The sequence below is a fragment of the Melospiza melodia genome, chromosome 2 (genome assembly GCF_035770615.1).
Source record: "Melospiza melodia melodia isolate bMelMel2 chromosome 2, bMelMel2.pri, whole genome shotgun sequence".
NCBI classification, from domain to species: Eukaryota; Metazoa; Chordata; class Aves; order Passeriformes; family Passerellidae; genus Melospiza; species Melospiza melodia.
Window position 1 is genome coordinate 91,616,971 of NC_086195.1, and position 13,059 is coordinate 91,630,029.

The 13,059-nt window shown below is 39.3% G+C and overlaps 1 protein-coding gene across 1 annotated transcript in view; it reads left to right on the forward strand.

Annotated features, from left to right (window-relative positions):
* ENOX1 (ecto-NOX disulfide-thiol exchanger 1) overlaps positions 1-13,059 on the forward strand; it is a 357,032-nt gene that overhangs the window by 82,791 nt on the left and 261,182 nt on the right. Inside the window, 1 exon segment of the mRNA XM_063149347.1 lies at positions 12,196-12,314. The gene's annotated coding sequence lies outside the window, so the exon portion shown is untranslated.

Consider the following 13,059-nt stretch of genomic DNA (forward strand, 5'->3'; position numbering starts at 1 on the left):
CTTACCTACTGTTTTCCATTTGGCATTAAATTCCTAGTTGAATCCCAGAGGCAGATACATCTGAATTCAAAAAGCTACCTTCATGCCTTTTTTTTTAGCCAGCCCCTGTGTCCTGATGATAAAAAATGGAAATTTAGTCACCTAAACCATCCTTCTTGTATAGTTTAACTCCCACTAGATATGAAAAGGATTGCAATTTTTACAATTTTCTCTGAACTATATTAATTTTCAGAGGCTGTACAGGACCTCTACCTTTACTGTCACAACAACAGCACATTAGAAATCAACAGATTAAATATCAATTTAATCCAAATAGCATGCAAATTGAGCTTCCTATACTTACCCTATCTCATTATGGAAAATGCTGCATATGCTCTGTTAATCCTTTTGAAAAATTATTGACTCCTGAATAACTTTCTTTTACTACTATAAATCATATCTTCATGGTATTTTTTTTTTCCTGTCATTGACTTTTAAGTTCAAGGGTCTGTTTTAGTTTCATCAGAAAACAAATTTCACTCTATGCTTAACATGAAATATTCTGGGCTCGTGTTTTCCATTTTAATGGAAGTTCATCACTCTCCCCTGCCTTCTCCTCACTGGATAAGTGATACTTATGCAATGCACAAGTGGAGCATACAAAAACAGAAGAGTAACAAAACAGTTCAAGAAGCTAAAAGGTAACATGACGTAAGTTAGCTGTATTAGCATATCTGAATATGTAAGAAAAGGTAATTGTGAATTCTTGTCTCATTTGCCAATCTTTACCATGCATCAGTTGGTAGAATAATTGTTATTTCCAAAATACCAACATTGGCTTGTAAGCCGGAGATGCTGTCTGTCCTAGCTGACTCTTTAGATGTTTATCTTAATCTGCATTTTCACTGATCCATATTGCTTGCCCTCTAAAGGAGTGTAGGCATCTGCTTGTGAAAGAGGTGAAGTTTCTCACACTGCTTAAGGAGGAGAATTTCCTGCCCTGGGATGAACAAACAAGCACTTGACCAAACTCTTAACATCAATGTGTGACAGTTTCTATCTGATGATACATGTGCTAAAATAGAATAGTTTGGTGGGAAAGCACCTGCAAAAGTTGAACTGAAAAGTTGGTACTGGGCTACAAAAACCAAGATATGGAACATCTCCTTTTGTTAGGTAAAATTCTGCTAGGCTCAATAAACTACTCATTATTAGAATTATTATTAACATCACTACTATTATTATTTTTGGACTCCAGCTGGGTCCTCTGCATTCCTAAAAGGATTATTTTTAGTGTAAAATCCTACCAGGAAAGGTGCACTTTTAAATAATGAAAGTCAAGGACATTTAGTATCTTGCAGAGCTGGCTCTACAGCAAAGGCAATATTACTGTTACTTCAGGGCCATCAAAATTCAAGCCCTTCACATGTGGAAGTGCTGTCTGAAAAAATGATTTTGAAAATGCTGCTTCACATTAAAAGTAGCTGGAAAAAATTGTCCCCAGGATGGTATTATCTGTATGTAGCCAGCAGTTTAACAAAGAGCTCTTCCAGACATATTCCTGCTATTTTGAAACAAAATCTGCTTTCTGGAGTACATTAGCCTGCAGAGGAGAAGAAACAGGGAAGCTATTAATATGTTTTCCCATTTAACCACAAATGCTCCTAACTCTCACTGAGAATATGCATAGTTCTCTTTTGGCAAGCAAATGCCTGTTAAGGGCACTTTGCTGGATGCATTTGTGCTATTCTGTAATCTTGGTAGTCTGCACAAATGGGCACAATCCCCAGAAAAATGACAGCAGGTGTAGATTAATTAAATACAAGAACCACTCTGGCTTTTTTGGTAGAAGGGGAGAGCATGCAGCTCACCTCCTGCTAATGGCACGGTTGTCTTTCTTTGTAAATTATTCCAGCCCTGCAGTCCTTTGCTTTGGTGAGGGCAGGATTTTGGTGGTGGGAGTCATAATTAGTGGGATTTGGCCAGGGAATACCCTCTAAATTAGCAGAGCCAGAGTGCTGCAATTATTTCTTCCCAAAGGAAATATATATGTTTGTATATATGTATTTGATTTTGTTGATAGCATTTAGACTGGGTAATTTGAAATGTGAGTGAAGCAGGTAAGATGTATTTTGTGGAGTCTGAGATCATCCTTCTTGTGGAAAATCCTTCTGAAATTATTGCACGGTGAGTAGAATTCAATCCATGCTATAGATTAAAGAAGCTGCTCTTTAAAAATATTTTGATGAAGCACAGACACCATCGCATGTGCATGGTATGGTCGATTTCTTTATACTTGGAAAGTAATCCAAGCCTGTTAAAGACAAGTAAATAACCTCAATTTTTTTCCTCTTCCCCTTCCCCTCTCCCTCTTTTTCTTTCCTCTGTATTGCCTGTATTGTAAAAATGCAAAAGTCTTTGGTATCCCTTTATGCATAGCACTACCCAATGTGAAAGTTTTGTGATGATGAAATCATAAGAAGAAAGCAAGAAACCAATTTAGCTGTATTGTTATTACCATATTTAAAAAAAAGTTAACCTTTGGAGACCAGAGTTTCAGTGGACTGATGATGCATCAGAGCAGTGGAGCAAGTGCTTCTTTGAGATAGTCATAGGGAAACAAAATATTCTGCCATCAGACTCCTGCCCTCCTCCTCCCCCCATCCTTAATAGCAGCACAATGTTTACTGTTGTTAGTGGCCACCTGCTCCCCTTCAAATCCTCCTCATGCAAAACACAGTTGTTTCAGAACAGTCATTGTACATTTGGAAACAGAAAAACAACTCTTCAAACCCCCTCTGATTGTGTTGTATACAGCTCCACTGTATGCCATTTCTGCTGCTTGGAAGGCTGGTGGCTGCTTGGCAAGCTAAAGAAGAAGCTTCTTCCCAATAACAGTGTTTTTTCTTTTATCCCAGAGTGTGGTATTATTTTTCTAGTGGTATGATTAGGAAAGAAAATATATACAAAGCTTAAGAAATATTCCAGTGTATTTATAATACAGTATTATGATGGGAATTAAATAAAGTCACTCAAGTGGTTGAGTTCATTCAAGTACTTTGGGGGCTTTTAAAAAGAAATAATTGTTGCATAGAAAGTGTTGCCTGAATAGCAATTATTTGATTAAAAGAATACTGGCCCAGGTCTTGTGCTTGGCTTTCTATGAGCTTAACTATGCAATCATTTTTTATTGCCATTGTTGAACCTAGATGGGTTTAAATAGGGCTTCTCCCACATAGGTTCTTTAATGATACATTTAAGGAAGAGAGCACAAGTGAATTGAAATGAAATCCCGAACCCACATCTCAAGGAAGAGGGTGGGACGGGGTGTGAAAGGAGCCCTGGAGCTGTCGGGAACGGCAGGAGCAGCATTACACAGCAAGGAGACCAGAGAGCTAGAGTCTTTCTGAGGATGGGAAAACAACATTCTTCCTGCTGAGAGTCCTTTGCTTTCACTGGATGCAGATGACATTCTCTCTGAACCTACTGCTGCCTACAATAATACTTCCAAATGCAACTGGCACCCGTTCCTGCTGCCTACAAGCAGTTATAGAAAGCAAGCTGGGTTTCTAGGGTTTCTTAGACCCACCCTACCTAAGAAATACAATTTCTTAACTGTACATAAGGAGAATAAAAACAAGATAAATGGAAAAGTCATGCTAAATTCTTTGTAAAACTTGAAAAAACTTGTATTCTGTCAGTTGAAATCTGAAGTGCTGGGAAGGAATGACATGTTGCATTGTGGCAGATCTCAACAAGGATTGACAAAGGGTGAGCCTGTAACATTCTAGGCAAAGCTTCATGCTCCTGGAAACATTCTTGTTTTGCAAAGTGAATAGGAGCTGATTGTTAAAGCATGTTTGCTGCTGATGGCAGGAAAAATGGCTAAAGTGCTAAAATGAATATAGTAGAAAGTAAGTTTTAGGAGGAATTCTGTCTGCAAAAGCCTTGTGCTATAAAATTTCTCTTGCCAAGAAAGGAACAAGGACTTGACAGATAAAGAAATAGCAACAAACAAGCACAGCTTTTCCAGAGGTGATGGAAATATGCTCAGAGCAATGATGCAAGCCCTTAGTGATGATGGGTGTGCTGCCCATGTCTTTGCCTTCCAAAGAAGTGCAGAAATACTCACTGCATCCTTAATAGTCTGGAGAGACTTGGCAAGAATTGTCACTGAGTATTTATTTGAAATGTAGTTGCAGGGAAGTGTGAAGCAGATATTCATTGAATCTCAAGACTACAGAAAGATGTGAAAAAAACCAGCCCAAACAACTCAGAGGTGCAATTATTTACCTTAAGGCATCTGATTTTTACAGGTTAAAAGAAAATAGATCTGTTTCTTGTCTATTGCTGTTGGAAATTTTGCAGAGTTTACATAGAAAGTATTCTGGTTTTCATTAAATAAATAGCTCTAAACAATTTACAACAGTATTCTGAAGGATTACCACAGTAGTCTATTCCTGTTGACATTAAGTGATAGTGTCTGAGAAGCTGCCACTGTAACTCTCTGTTATTAGTGTTCTGTTGTGTATTTGTATCAGGTCACTCCTGTACTTGGCATGTCCTGGAATGGTTGCAAGATTCTTGGTCTGAAAGGAAAATATGTGAAATTTCTGAGCTTTCTTCAGTAGTGATTGGGGAAAAGAAATCATTGTTTCAAGTTCCTTTCTGGTGTTCAGGAAGAAATGGATTGAAAAGACAAAAAGAAACTCAGTTCTCCAGGAGCATGTCTGAAGACACCAGAGAAGGCCATGTTGATCTTTTAGTTTCACATCCAGTTTTCAAAACAGCTGGATAAATTCAGAAGTAAGGGATTTTTTTGTTACAATAAACATATAGTTCAAATAAAACTCTCAAAGTAAAAATTTAATAGATTATGCCTGCCCATCATCAATAGATGGTTCTATGAACAGGAAAAGATAATAAAGAAAAAAAATAGTATGAGTACTATAACTTGTATTGAAATTTCACCACCACAGGTCTGCATAAAATCAATATGTTTAAGCCATTCAGCTTCAGCTGTTAAGGATTTTAATGAGTCCATTTACTTTGTAGATATTCTGAGTTAGTACAAAATATTTCCTTTACATTCCTTTCATAAGCATAAGGGATTTGACATCCCTGGAGAAGATGTTGAATAAAGACAGGGTTTCTAGCAGAGAATCATCTGCCCATTTGCTTTGGACATCAGGCAATAAGGTCCTGATGGTTGTTATTAGATTACCCCTATTCAGAGTATTAAACAAGGTTAAAACTCGAGTTATTTTTTCATCTAGACACTGTGACTCAGTGGGAAATGGGTATGGTTATTCTGGGATAGGATTTGACCTAAATTTGTTTCTTGGTTAGATTTGCATACTGACCTCTTATTTTTGAGATCTCTGAACTATCTCTTCTATGGTCTGAAAAACTTGCTGACTCGATTAATGCTAGTAATTTAAATTTCAGTGTCTGACATTTCTTTGCTGATCTGTTTTGTCTGTATTGACAGCAGCCAATACTAGTGTCTCAGGAATTTCAGACTCTGTCTGGGAGAATGTTTTATCTGCAAGGAGAAGAACAAGAATTTGGAGTGGTGGGAAGTGGCTGGAACTGGACTTTAGGCTTGTTAATAGAGTGAAGGAGGGAATGAGTTTGAATGATGTTCAGATGCAGCTGTTGTTTCATCTTCATCATCATTATGCTGTGCATGAAGAGTAGAAGAAGAGGTGGAGAGAGGGGTCCCTCAAAGGGAAAAAGAAACCAAGGGAAAAAGTAGAAAAGCATAGCATGGAGCAAGGTTGGGAGAACAGGTGGAACAAATGTGCCAAGAGTAGGATAAAAACACCAGAGAAAATGTGGTAAAGCCCCTTCCAAGCATTCTGAATCTCTGCTCAGCTCTTCAAGGCAGCTCTCTCCAGGCTAGCAATTACATCCAGCTGGTTTGAGGAGCTCGAGGTAGCAATGAAGATGCAATGGCAAAGACTTTAGCTTGGCTGTTCAGGGATCCCAGGAAAATATTTTGGATGTTGTCATGCTGATATCTGTATTACTTTGTTGTTACAACCCATACCAACCTGGAAAAGCAGACTAAGGCAGTGCAGTAATGTCTCAGCACTGCAAATGCACCTTTGTTCTCCTTTCCAGAGTGTTCCCCATTGCCCAAAGGCTTTTTATCCTCTGCTTCTTCTACCAGATAAAGGTCCTTGACAAAGTATGTAGCAAGGCAGACTTGCTGAAGCAGATTCTTGATCTGACATCAATCCAGCTTCAAATTTGCATATGAAAATGTAATAGGGTAATTTATCACCTTTATTCAGGTAAAGAGATAAAATTGCAGGCAGTTAACAACCTTCATTTGTATGTTGAAAGTTAGAGGGAAGTTAAGCAGTTAGATAGCAGCACCTTTCCTTTTCTGATGTGGATTACCCAGAGGGAGTAATCATCATTCATAGTTTTCCACTGCCAACTTTACCTGATACAGGCAGGTAAATTACAGAGCAGAGCATGGTGCTATGCTTTGGCTTTGATCCTTTCAATTGTAGCAGGTCTTCAGCAAGCACCCAGTATAACCCATGCAGGACTGTCAGCATAGCTTTTAAAAGTAACTAAGGGGTTAGAAAAGACTGTGCTCTATATGAGAGCAGACAATAAAGTGAGTGTGGAGGAGGCTTCATTAAGATTGTTTGACCTATGAGCAAAATAAAGAGGAGGACGAGGCAGGCTTTCATAGTGATTTACTTTCTATGCCCATGAATCATGGGTTTTTTTCCTCTGTTATTGTGATTGCATTTTTTTTCCTCAGCACTGCTCACCCTATCATTATGGGTAGAAAATGTAAAGGGATTGTGATATTTTCTCAGCAGAGATGAAAGGAACAGGACACTTCAAGGACATGCTATAAAAGTTGTTAGGACTTCAAGATGCTGTAGCTTCTTCATCTGAAAGCACTGTGTATGATCCGTATTGGATTAATGTGAGTCATGCTGAAGGATGCTGACTTTACCGTAAGCTATATTGATCTCACATATTTACTTTTTAACTTAACAAATACATTAATTTCCCTATTTTTCCCCAGCATTTCTGGGTGAGTACACTTTTGAGGCTGTAAACCCCATGGGAAGGAGCCAGGCAGTTCATGTTGGCAAAGAATCTGGCAAAAGACATTGCTTAAATATTTGCCAACAGCAACAGAGGCTTGTTTAAAAAATAACTGTGTGTTTCAGCTATTGTCTTGAGGGGCTTATTGGAAGAGAGCAAATAGAGGCACAAAATTTTGAAATTTTTATAAAGCTCTCAAAATATTAAGGAGTATTTGCAATATAGTACAAGTTAAATATATTTTAGTGTGGTTTGATGTGGCTTGGCTTTTTCTCTATTTTTGGTTTAGAGGAAGGGAGGAGAAAGCAGGAGGGGCTGTGTGCTGTGCAGTCAGTGAGAAACCTTGGAATTGGAAAGTAGAAAATGAAAAACAGCAGATGTGAAACAGTGGTTTCTGACTTCCTTCTTATGAGCACAAATGTATCAACTTAATAACATCATTTTAAACCCTCTTTTTGGGCCATGGAAGTAAAGAAGGTGGAAATAATTAGTAGCAGTCGAAACAAATCCACAACAAGTCATTTGTTCTTGGTGAAATGTTTCTCCATATTGTTTTGTGGTTTCTATCTGTCCAGAAAAAGTATTCCCCAGACATAAGGGAATACTTCTGACCTTGTATAAGATTTCCATGCAAGACTGTAATGTGGACATGGCTTTGTCACAAAGGACAAATGTTCCTCACAACGTGCAGCAGAGCTGTTTGCTGAATGAACAGAAAGATGGAAGCCCCAGTGATACATCACACTGCAGGCATAGTTTTATTCAAATATAGTAATTTTAATCCAATTATACCAGCAGGTCAGAAAACTGGTGGGCTTTCATACTGGTGATATTGTGTGAAATATTAGTTGAGCTGTGCAGCCAAATAACTAGAGAGGATTTATTTATGACACTTACTGGTGTTTTTCAGAACATCAAAGACCTAGCCAGCAGATTATGCAGCAGATGTATTACATGAAGTAGAATTGATTGTGATTTGCTGGATATTCGGGGATTTTGTAAAAAGGGAGAGCATAATTATTGAATAACTTCTACTACAGCTCTCACAGTTTTTTTTGTTCTGTTTTGTTCCTCCCTCCCATACTAGTTACCTTGATCTGGTAGAATATGGATTTTCCCTTAATAGAAGCTCTTCTCTCGTGGAGAAGAATCATCGGCTCCTAATTAGCTCAGCACACTTAACATTGTGCTACCAAATATGTGGTCTGTCTAAAGGTAGATTGGTTTATCTCAAGGTTCATGTTTTTGAGCTCATGCAGCCTGAGTAGTGTTTTTCTTCAAGAGGAGCTCAGGCAGTAGGAGTGGTACAAATCTTCTCAAGCTGTGCAAGAGTGGCAGGAAACATGGGCTGTTATCAACAGAGCAAATGCGGGTCACTCGCAGGTGGGTTGAAGGATATTCATTTCCATTTTGTTAAAATATCTGCAGGCAGCTAGAAGCATTCTAATTTTTGCAGTGCTGTTTTGTTAACTGAGAGAACCTAAAGAGATTTTTACATACGAGCTACAGCATGAGCTCTCAGATTTTTTGAAGACAGCAGCTACAGTGGATGAAGTTTGTGAGGGATTGGGGTAGATATTATAGCACACTTAACCCATCATTGTTGCTTTTCCATGGTGTGCCAAGACATTACTGTAAACATCAAGCACCTCCAAAGTGGATAAGCTTCTGTGCTGGAGTGTGAGGGTGGACACGACAGGTGAAGAAAATAAAGACAGAAAATAAATGTAGTTATTTGGTGTCTGCACCACATGCCAGCACCACTGCCATCCATAGGATCTCTCCCTTTTTTACCAGCAGCAGTGTTAATTTTATGGCATCCGAATACTACAGGACTTAAGAAGACTTGTGGCAGATTTCTGAGCAAGTCTCCAACTGACAGTAGTTTTGTTTAGATCTTCCATGAAAAATCCACTAAACCAAAAGGCACCATTTGGGAGAAAAATTTTGTGATGTTCAGAGTGGTGGGCTCCCCACTGACAGCACTGAGTGCAGTAACAGATACTGCTCTGTTATCTGACAGATTTAGTTCAGAATAAAGCATTACACAAGTGGGAAAACAGTCCTTTTTACTTAGAAAAGTTTGAAGAATTTCTGCTGGGAAGAGCACTGGGCTGGTAGGCCATTTTTGAAGTCCTTTTAGCCTAACAGGCCTTTCCAAACTCTGAAAAGCTTATGGCAAGGGGAAAGTTGAACAGCCTTTGCTGGGATGCTGCAACAGTTTCATGAGAAATGGAAGTGGGTCATTCTGGATGTAAAATTCAATTGAAACATTTTTTGTCAGCGTTGAAACATTTGAAGATCCCTCTGCAGAGGGTGTGACCGCTTCTTCTGCCATGACATCTGTTTGGAAGGAAGTGTAAAATTTCCTTTGTGATTCACACCAGAGCTACAGAGTTGGGAAATTCCCTCTCCTCTCATTATGTTTGGTGTCTCACCCTTGAGTGGAAAGGACTATGGTTTGCTAAAGGTCCAAGTGAAAATCTACTTTTAAAAAATATGTGAGGAATCGAATGGTAATTTCTCTTATTGTTGATGCTGGGAAATTTAGCTCTTATTGTGACACTATTAAGTTGTCTGAAAATTGTTTATTTATTAAAACACCATAGAAAGGACTGTTGTGAGGCATCCTTTCCAAAGTGGGCTAATGAGGAAGAAAACAGAAGGCAAAATGCAGGAATTTGTTTCAGAATCATGGATATTGTATATTCAATATTACTGTTTATAATGGAAAAAACTGTTATTTTAAACTACTGTTCAAAATCTTGTGGTTTGGACTAGTTAATTTTGTTTCCTGCTTGGGTTTGAACATTTCATGTCCCTTGGAAATTAGATGTTGTAACTAGTGTTCCCAGTAGTAGTGCATTAAGCTGCAAAGTGCTGGATTTCAAGCATATTAAGCATTAAGTACTCCTGAGTTTTTATTGTTGCCACATACCTTCTGATAGCCAGTCCCATAATCATATAATATGATGCCTCAAACTGATATGTTTATTGTTCTAAAAAGATTAATAGGCAGATGTTGACCCTGGCAGCCAGATAGAAGGGAAGATTTCCAAAGCATTAAATGTGATATTGAATTTGCTGCATTAAATGATCTATCTTTATTTTGGCTAGGTTGCTTATCTGTTAATTGTGATCTGTAAGTCTAGTTATAAATTTTTTTTAAAAATACTGTCAGAAAGTCAAATCCTGTGTTTGCAGTCCTAGTGGGCAGAGGATAAGGCCAATCTCTTTTCTTATTGTGATATCCTGAACACTTCAAAATGCTTCTGCACCTATGCATTTTGAAGTGAATACTTCTGTAAAATCCAGGTCACTTCAATTGCTTTAAAACCCAATCTCAGAGGATTTTTGGTAATTTTGAGCACTGTATCCACTTCTGGGGCTCCCAGCATAAGAAGGAAATGGACCTGTTGGAGTGGTTCCAGAAGAGGGCCACAAAGATGATCAGAGGACTGGAGCACCTCTCTGGTGAAGGCAGGCAGAGAGAGTTGGGGTTTGTCAGTCTGGGGAAGAGAAGGCTCTGGAGAGACCTTCCAGCACCTTCCAGCAACCAAAGGGGTCCTACAAGAGGGCTGGGGAGGGAGCTTTCACAGGGGCTTGTGAACAGGACAAGGAGTAATGACCTTGAACTGAAACATGGCAGGTTTAGATTAAATGCTAGGATGAAATTCTTTACTCTGAGGGTGGTGAGACAATGGAACAGGTTGCCCAGGGAAGTTGTGGAAGCCCCATCCCTGGAAATGTTCCAGGCCCTGTTGGATGGGGCTTTGAGCAACCTGGTCCAGTGGAAGGTGTCTCTGCCCACATCAGGGAGGCTGGAACTGGATGATCTGTAAGGGCCCTTCACACCCAAACTGTTGATATATGCCCACTGAGTTAGAAAAATTGGCTCCCTCAGGGCAGAGTTTCTTAGCACGGGCACAGTCTTGCAGCAAATCACCAGCCCAGTCTTTTTTATGAAGTGGAGCAGCTTCTGTCTCACACTTTGCAGCTCAGATAAGGGGTGGATGAAGCACAGGACAACTGCTGAGCACATAAACATATCTTTAAAGGCATCTATTTTGAGGAATTACAGAAAATAGAGTCTGTATGGAATAATCTAACCAAACTAGCATGTACTCAAGTTTATTTTCCATTGTCTGTGAAAGCAAGGAGATTAGTGTTTGCCCACAGAGGAATCACATTGGATCTGCCTTTTTAGTTGTTACAGGATATACAGCTGGGTAGGCATATCTGTAGGGATGAAATGAGAGAACTGTCTCTCGTTTGTTTTCTCCAGTCAAGCATAAATCTCTAATTTTAAGGGCATTCTACCCTTGGTTTAGATTTGTTTATTTTAGTTTTACAGTCTCCATTTAAAATCCATTTTAATGAGCTGTTTATGCAATGATAGTGTTTTTAATATATGTTTAGGTTTTGTGCAACTCCAAGTCAGGCAATGATGTGTAAAGAAGGCATGAATTAATAATATGGCAAAGGCAACTGGAATACCTCCAATGTAGCAGCCAAACAAGATTTTGGGGTGGATGCCTGTCTGCCCATTTGCTTGCCTCTGCCTCAGACCTGAGTTCAAGCTGCTGTTTCTCTCCTCAGGGGTGACTTTTCTGGCCTTCTTGCATTTTGAAGCTGGTTAGGACACTCAGGCTGGTGCATGAGTGGTATCAACGTTGGTGTGGGTTTGAGTGTGAAATGAAGGTCAGGGAATGGAGGAATGCCAGGAAATCAGCATTTCTTCCCATATGCTATCGTTCTGCACTTAACTCATGCAGTATGGGTGAAGTGGAATGGTACCAGGACTCCAGTCAGCAAATCAAATCAGCTCTGCAGTAATCTTTACCCAAGGCCATAGGTGGCCAGCTTGGGAACCTCTGCTAGTGTTGGAAAAGTGTTGCAAGCAAACCCAAATCCCAGAAGCATGTCCAGTAGGGAACATGGTGCAGGAATTTTAGCTGGGCAAAGACTTTCCAAATGCTGTGTTTGCCTGTGGCTTTTCTAATCGTGGCAGATCTGCATGGGACAGTTTGGTGACCCAAGCCTTGCCATAGAGCAAGGTGTGACAGGGCCTTTTGATAGTCTTTATGTGTGCCTACTTCCTGACCACTCATAAGAGGCTTCATAATTTGTCTCCAGACATACCTTGAATATAATAAGAAGAAAAATTAAAACTCAAATAGCAATTTGGTGCTCTGACCATCTGGGATCCAGCCTGAGAGATGAGATGTAGTACAGGCCCTAAAGCTGTTAGTAAGGTAAACTTTCTTCCTTTTTTTTTGCTCTTTTTTTTTTTTTTTTTTTTTTTTTTTTTTTGTAATTAATTTAAATGGCTTTTAAATGATTTTTAAATGAGTTCATACTCACAACAGCTTTGAAAATTTGTGTCTTGCCGGTGGGATCTGACTGCTGCTTCTACTGCTGTGCCTCAGTCTGATTCCCAGCTGGAAAAACTAAACCTCTGTATCAGCTGGGTGCAACCTCAGCACAGTGATAAAGGAAAACGAATAAATAGTTGGAAGCTTTTCTAAACATCATTTAGAGAATCCCTTTTTTAATATATGAACCCCAGGGAGAAAGGAAAACAGGGAGGAAGAGGATATTACATTTGCTTTATTAGCATAAGTATGTGATGGCTCTGTTACTTGCTTGAAAAGAGGATGATGAGAAGTATTGAGTGCATGAAGTTAAAGCTGATGGAAGTGTTTTATGGAGTATCACTTTCTAGCAAGGTTTTGTGTTCTCCTTTTCAGCCTGGAAGGACTTGATTGGGTTTTATTCTACTAAGGAAACCAACTACTCATTGAGTGTTAAGGGAGGAGCTGGAAGAATGGCAGAACCAGAGCAGTTAATTCTGGCCTCACCCTGGGGCTTCTGCCTCCCAAGCATAGCAGCAGAGTAAAGAGGAGTCACAACTGCACTGATTGTTCTCAAATAGTGTCAAATAGTGTCTCTGTGGCGGTTGTGACACTCCAGTGATGCCATTTCTAGCCTCATTAAGCT